Genomic DNA, 6112 nt, shown 5'->3' on the forward strand with positions numbered 1-6112 from the left:
CATGTCGCTGTCACAGGGCTATACAGTGTCTGGCGCTATACAGAGCAGAGTTTAGTGAATAGGGCCCATGTCACTGTCACAGGGCTATACAGTGTCTGGCGTTATACAGAGCAGAGTTTAGTGAATAGGGCCCATGTCACTGTCACAGGGCTATACAGTTTCTGGCGCTATACAGAGCAGAGTTTAGTGAATAGGTCCCATGTCACTGTCAAAGGGCTATACAGTGTCTGGTGCTATACAGAGCAGAGTTTAGTGAATAGGGCCCATGTCACTGTCACAGGGCTATACAGTGTCTGGCGTTATACAGAGCAGAGTTTAGTGAATAGGGCCCATGTCACTGTCACAGGGCTATACAGTGTCTGGCGTTATACAGAGCAGAGTTTAGTGAATAGGGACCATGTCACTGTCACAGGGCTATACAGTGTCTGGCGCTATACAGAGCAGAGTTTAGTGAATACGGCCCATGTCACTGTCACAGGGCTATACAGTGTCTGGCGTTATACAGAGCAGAGTTTAGTGAATAGGGCCCATGTCACTGTCACAGGGCTATACAGTGTCTGGTGTTATACAGAGCAGAGTTTAGTGAATACGGCCCATGTCACTGTCACAGGGCTATACAGTGTCTGGCATTAAACAGAGCAGAGTTTAGTGAATAGGGCCCATGTCACTGTCACAGGGCTATACAGTGTCTGGCGCTATACAGAGCAGAGTTTAGTGAATAGGGCCCATGTCACTGTCACAGGGCTATACAGTGTCTGGCGTTATACAGCGCAGAGTTTAGTGAATAGGGCCCATGTCACTGTCACAGGGTTATACAGTGTCTGGTATTATACAGAGCAGAGTTTAGTGAATAGGGCCCATGTCACTGTCACAGGGTTATACAGTGTCTGGCATTAAACAGAGCAGAGTTTAGTGAATAGGGCCCATGTCACTGTCACAGGGCTATACAGTGTCTGGCGTTATACAGCGCAGAGTTTAGTGAATAGGGCCCATGTCACTGTCACAGGGTTATATAGTGTCTGGCATTATACAGAGCAGAGTTTAGTGAATAGGGCCCATGTCACTGTCACAGGGCTATACAGTGTCTGGCGTTATACAGAGCAGAGTTTAGTGAATACGGCCCATGTCACTGTCACAGGGATATACAGTGTCTGGCGTTATACAGAGCAGAGTTTAGTGAATACGGCCCATGTCACTGTCACAGGGCTATACAGTGTCTGGCGTTATACAGCGCAGAGTTTAGTGAATACGGCCCATGTCACTGTCACAGGGCTATACAGTGTCTGGCGTTATACAGAGCAGAGTTTAGTGAATAGGGCCCATGTCACTGTCACAGGGCTATACAGTGTCTGGCGCTATACAGAGCAGAGTTTAGTAAATACGGCCCATGTCACTGTCACAGGGCTATACAGTGTCTGGCGTTATTCAGAGCAGAGTTTAGTGAATAGGGCCCATGTCACTGTCACAGGGCTATTCAGTGTCTGGCGCTATACAGAGCAGAGTTTAGTGAATAGGGCCCATGTCACTGTCACAGGGCTATACAGTGTCTGGCGCTATACAGAGCAGAGTTTAGTGAATAGGGCCCATGTCACTGTCACAGGGCTATACAGTGTCTGGCGTTATACAGCGCAGAGTTTAGTGAATAGGGCCCATGTCACTGTCACAGGGCTATACAGTGTTTGGCGCTATACAGAGCAGAGTTTATTAAATAGGGCCCATGTCACTGTGACAGGGCTATACAGTGTCTGGCGCTATACAGAGCAGAGTTTAGTGAATAGGGCCCATGTCACTGCACTGTCACAGGGCTATACAGTGTCTGGCGTTATACAGAGCAGAGTTTATTAAATAGGGCCCATGTCACTGTGACAGGGCTATACAGTGTCTGGCGCTATACAGAGCAGAGTTTAGTGAATAGGGCCCATGTCACTGTCACAGGGCTATACAGTGTCTGGCGTTATACAGAGCAGAGTTTAGTGAATAGGGCCCATGTCACTGTCACATGGCTATACAGTGTCTGGCGCTATACAGAGCAGAGTTTAGTGAATACGGCCCATGTCACTGTCACAGGGCTATACAGTGTCTGGCGCTATACAGATCAGAGTTTAGTGAATAGGGCCCATGTCACTGTCACAGGGCTATACAGTGTCTGGCGCTATACAGAGCAGACTTTAGTGAATAGGGCCCATGTCACTGTCACAGGGCTATACAGTGCCTGGCGTTATACAGCGCAGAGTTTAGTGAATAGGGCCCATGTCACTGTCACAGGGCTATACAGTGTCTGGCGCTATACAGATCAGAGTTTAGTGAATAGGGCCCATGTCACTGTCACAGGGCTATACAGTGTCTGGCGCTATACAGAGCAGAGTTTTTTAAATAGGGCCCGTGTCACTGTCACAGGGCTATACAGTGTCTGGCGCTATATAGAGCAGAGTTTAGTGAATAGGGCCCATGTCACTGTCACAGGGTTATACAGTGTCTGGCGCTATACAGAGCAGAGTTTAGTGAATAGGGCCCATGTCACTGTCACAGGGCTATACAGTGTCTGGCGCTATATAGAGCAGAGTTTAGTGAATAGGGCCCATGTCACCGTCACAGGGCTATACAGTGTCTGGCGCTATACAGAGCAGAGTTTAGTGAATACGGCCCATGTCACTGTCACAGTGCTATACAGTGTCTGGCGCTATACAGAGCAGAGTTTAGTGAATAGGGCCCATGTCACTGTCACAGGGTTATACAGTGTCTGGCGCTATACAGAGCAGAGTTTAGTGAATATGGCCCATGTCACTGTCACAGGGCTATACAGTGTCTGGCGCTATACAGAGCAGAGTTTAGTGAATACGGCCCATGTCACTGTCACAGTGCTATACAGTGTCTGGCGCTATACAGAGCAGAGTTTAGTGAATAGGGCCCATGTCACTGTCACAGGGCTATACAGTGTCTGGCGCTATACAGAGCAGAGTTTAGTGAATACGGCCCATGTCACTGTCACAGGGCTATACAGTGTCTGGCGTTATACAGAGCAGAGTTTAGTGAATAGGGCCCATGTCACTGTCACAGGGCTATACAGTGTCTGGTGTTATACAGCGCAGAGTTTAGTGAATAGGGCCCATGTCACTGTCACAGGGCTATACAGTGTCTGGCGCTATACAGAGCAGAGTTTAGTGAATAGGGCCCATGTCACTGTCACAGGGCTATACAGTGTCTGGCGCTATACAGAGCAGAGTTTAGTGAATACGGCCAATGTCACTGTCACAGTGCTATACAGTGTCTGGCGTTATACAGAGCAGAGTTTAGTGAATACGGCCCATGTCACTGTCACAGAGCTATACAGTGTCTGGCGTTATACAGAGCAGAGTTTAGTGAATAGGGCCCATGTCACTGTCACAGAGCTATACAGTGTCTGGTGTTATACAGCGCAGAGTTTAGTGAATAGGGCCCATGTCACTGTCACAGGGCTATACAGTGTCTGGCGCTATACAGAGCAGAGTTTAGTGAATAGGGCCCATGTCACTGTCACAGGGCTATACAGTGTCTGGCGCTATACAGAGCAGAGTTTAGTGAATACGGCCAATGTCACTGTCACAGGGCTATACAGTGTCTGGCGTTATACAGAGCAGAGTTTAGTGAATAGGGCCCATGTCACTGTCAAAGGGCTATACAGTTTCTTGCGCTATACAGTGCAGAGTTTAGTGAATACGGCCCATGTCACTGTCACAGGGATATACAGTGTCTGGCGCTATACAGAGCAGAGTTTAGTGAATAGGGCCCATGTCACTGTCACAGGGCTATACAGTGTCTGGCGCTATACAGAGCAGAGTTTAGTGAATAGGGCCCATGTCACTGTCACAGGGGTATACAGTGTCTGGCGTTATACAGAGCAGAGTTTAGTGAATAGGGCCCATGTCACTGTCACAGGGCTATACAGTGTCTGGCGCTATACAGAGCAGAGTTTAGTGAATAGGGCCCATGTCACTGTCACAGTGCTATACAGTGTCTGGCGTTATACAGCGCAGAGTTTAGTGAATAGGGCCCATGTCACTGTCACAGGGCTATACAGTTTCTGGCGCTATACAGAGCAGAGTTTAGTGAATACGGCCCATGTCACTGTCACAGTGCTATACAGTGTCTGGCGTTATACAGAGCAGAGTTTAGTGAATAGGGCCCATGTCACTGTCACAGGGCTATACAGTGTCTGGTGCTATACAGAGCAGAGTTTAGTGAATAGGGCCCATGTAACTGTCACAGGGCTATACAGTGTCTGGCGCTATACAGAGCAGAGTTTAGTGAATAGGGCCCATGTCACTGTCACAGGGTTATACAGTGTCTGGCGCTATACAGAGCAGAGTTTAGTGAATATGGCCCATGTCACTGTCACAGGGCTATACAGTGTCTGGCGCTATACAGAGCAGAGTTTAGTGAATATGGCCCATGTCACTGTCACAGGGCTATACAGTGTCTGGTGCTATACAGAGCAGAGTTTAGTGAATATGGCCCATGTCGCTGTCACAGGGCTGTACAGTGTCTGGCGCTATACAGAGCAGAGTTTAGTGAATAGGGCCCATGTCACTGTCACAGGGCTATACAGTGTCTGGCGCTATACAGAGCAGAGTTTAGTGAATAGGGCCCATGTCACTGTCACAGGGCTGTACAGTGTCTGGCGTTATACAGAACAGAGTTTAGTGAATAGGGCCCATGTCACTGTCACAGGGCTAAACAGTGTCTGGCGTTATACAGAGCAGAGTTTAGTGAATAGGGCCCATGTCACTGTCACAGGGCTAAACAGTGTCTGGCGTTATACAGAGCAGAGTTTAGTGAATAGGGCCCATGTCACTGTCACAGGGCTATACAGTGTCTGGCGTTATACAGAACAGAGTTTAGTGAATAGGGCCCATGTCACTGTCACAGGGCTAAACAGTGTCTGGCGTTATACAGAGCAGAGTTTAGTGAATAGGGCCCATGTCACTGTCACAGGGCTATACAGTGTCTGGCGTTATACAGAGCAGAGTTTAGTGAATAGGGCCCATGTCACTGTCACAGGGCTATACAGTGTCTGGCGCTGTACAGAGCAGAGTTTAGTGAATAGGGCCCATGTCACTGTCACAGGGCTATACAGTGTCTGGCGTTATACAGCGCAGAGTTTAGTGAATACGGCCCATGTCACTGTCACAGGGTTATACAGTGTCTGGCATTAAACAGAGCAGAGTTTAGTGAATAGGGCCCATGTCACTGTCACAGGGCTATACAGTGTCTGGCGTTATACAGAGCAGAGTTTAGTGAATAGGGCCCATGTCACTGTCACAGGGCTATACAGTGTCTGGCGCTATACAGAGCAGAGTTTAGTGAATAGGGCCCATGTCACTGTCACAGGGCTATACAGTGTCTGGCGCTATACAGAGCAGAGTTTAGTGAATAGGGCCCATGTCACTGTCACAGGGCTATACAGTGTCTGGCGCTATACAGAGCAGAGTTTAGTGAATAGGGCCCATGTCACTGTCACAGGGCTATACAGTGTCTGGTGCTATACAGAGCAGAGTTTAGTGAATAGGGCCCATGTCACTGTCACAGGGCTATACAGTGTCTGGCGCTATACAGAGCAGAGTTTAGTGAATAGGACCCATGTCACTGTCACAGGGCTATACAGTGTCTGGCGCTATACAGAGCAGAGTTTAGTGAATAGGGCCCATGTCACTGTCACAGGGCTATACAGTGTCTGGCGTTATACAGCACAGAGTTTAGTGAATAGGGCCCATGTTACTGTCACAGGGTTATACAGTGTCTGGCGCTATACAGAGCAGAGTTTAGTGAATATGGCCCATGTCACTGTCACAGGGCTATACAGTGTCTGGCGCTATACAGAGCAGAGTTTAGTGAATATGGCCCATGTCACTGTCACAGGGCTATACAGTGTCTGGTGCTATACAGAGCAGAGTTTAGTGAATACGGCCCATGTCGCTGTCACAGGGCTATACAGTGTCTGGCGCTATACAGAGCAGAGTTTAGTGAATAGGGCCCATGTCGCTGTCACAGGGCTATACAGTGTCTGGCGCTATACAGAGCAGAGTTTAGTGAATAGGGCCCATGTCACTGTCACAGGGCTATACAGTGTCTGGTG

The sequence above is a fragment of the Pseudophryne corroboree genome, chromosome 3 (assembly GCF_028390025.1).
Source record: "Pseudophryne corroboree isolate aPseCor3 chromosome 3, aPseCor3.hap2, whole genome shotgun sequence".
Taxonomy (NCBI): Eukaryota; Metazoa; Chordata; class Amphibia; order Anura; family Myobatrachidae; genus Pseudophryne; species Pseudophryne corroboree.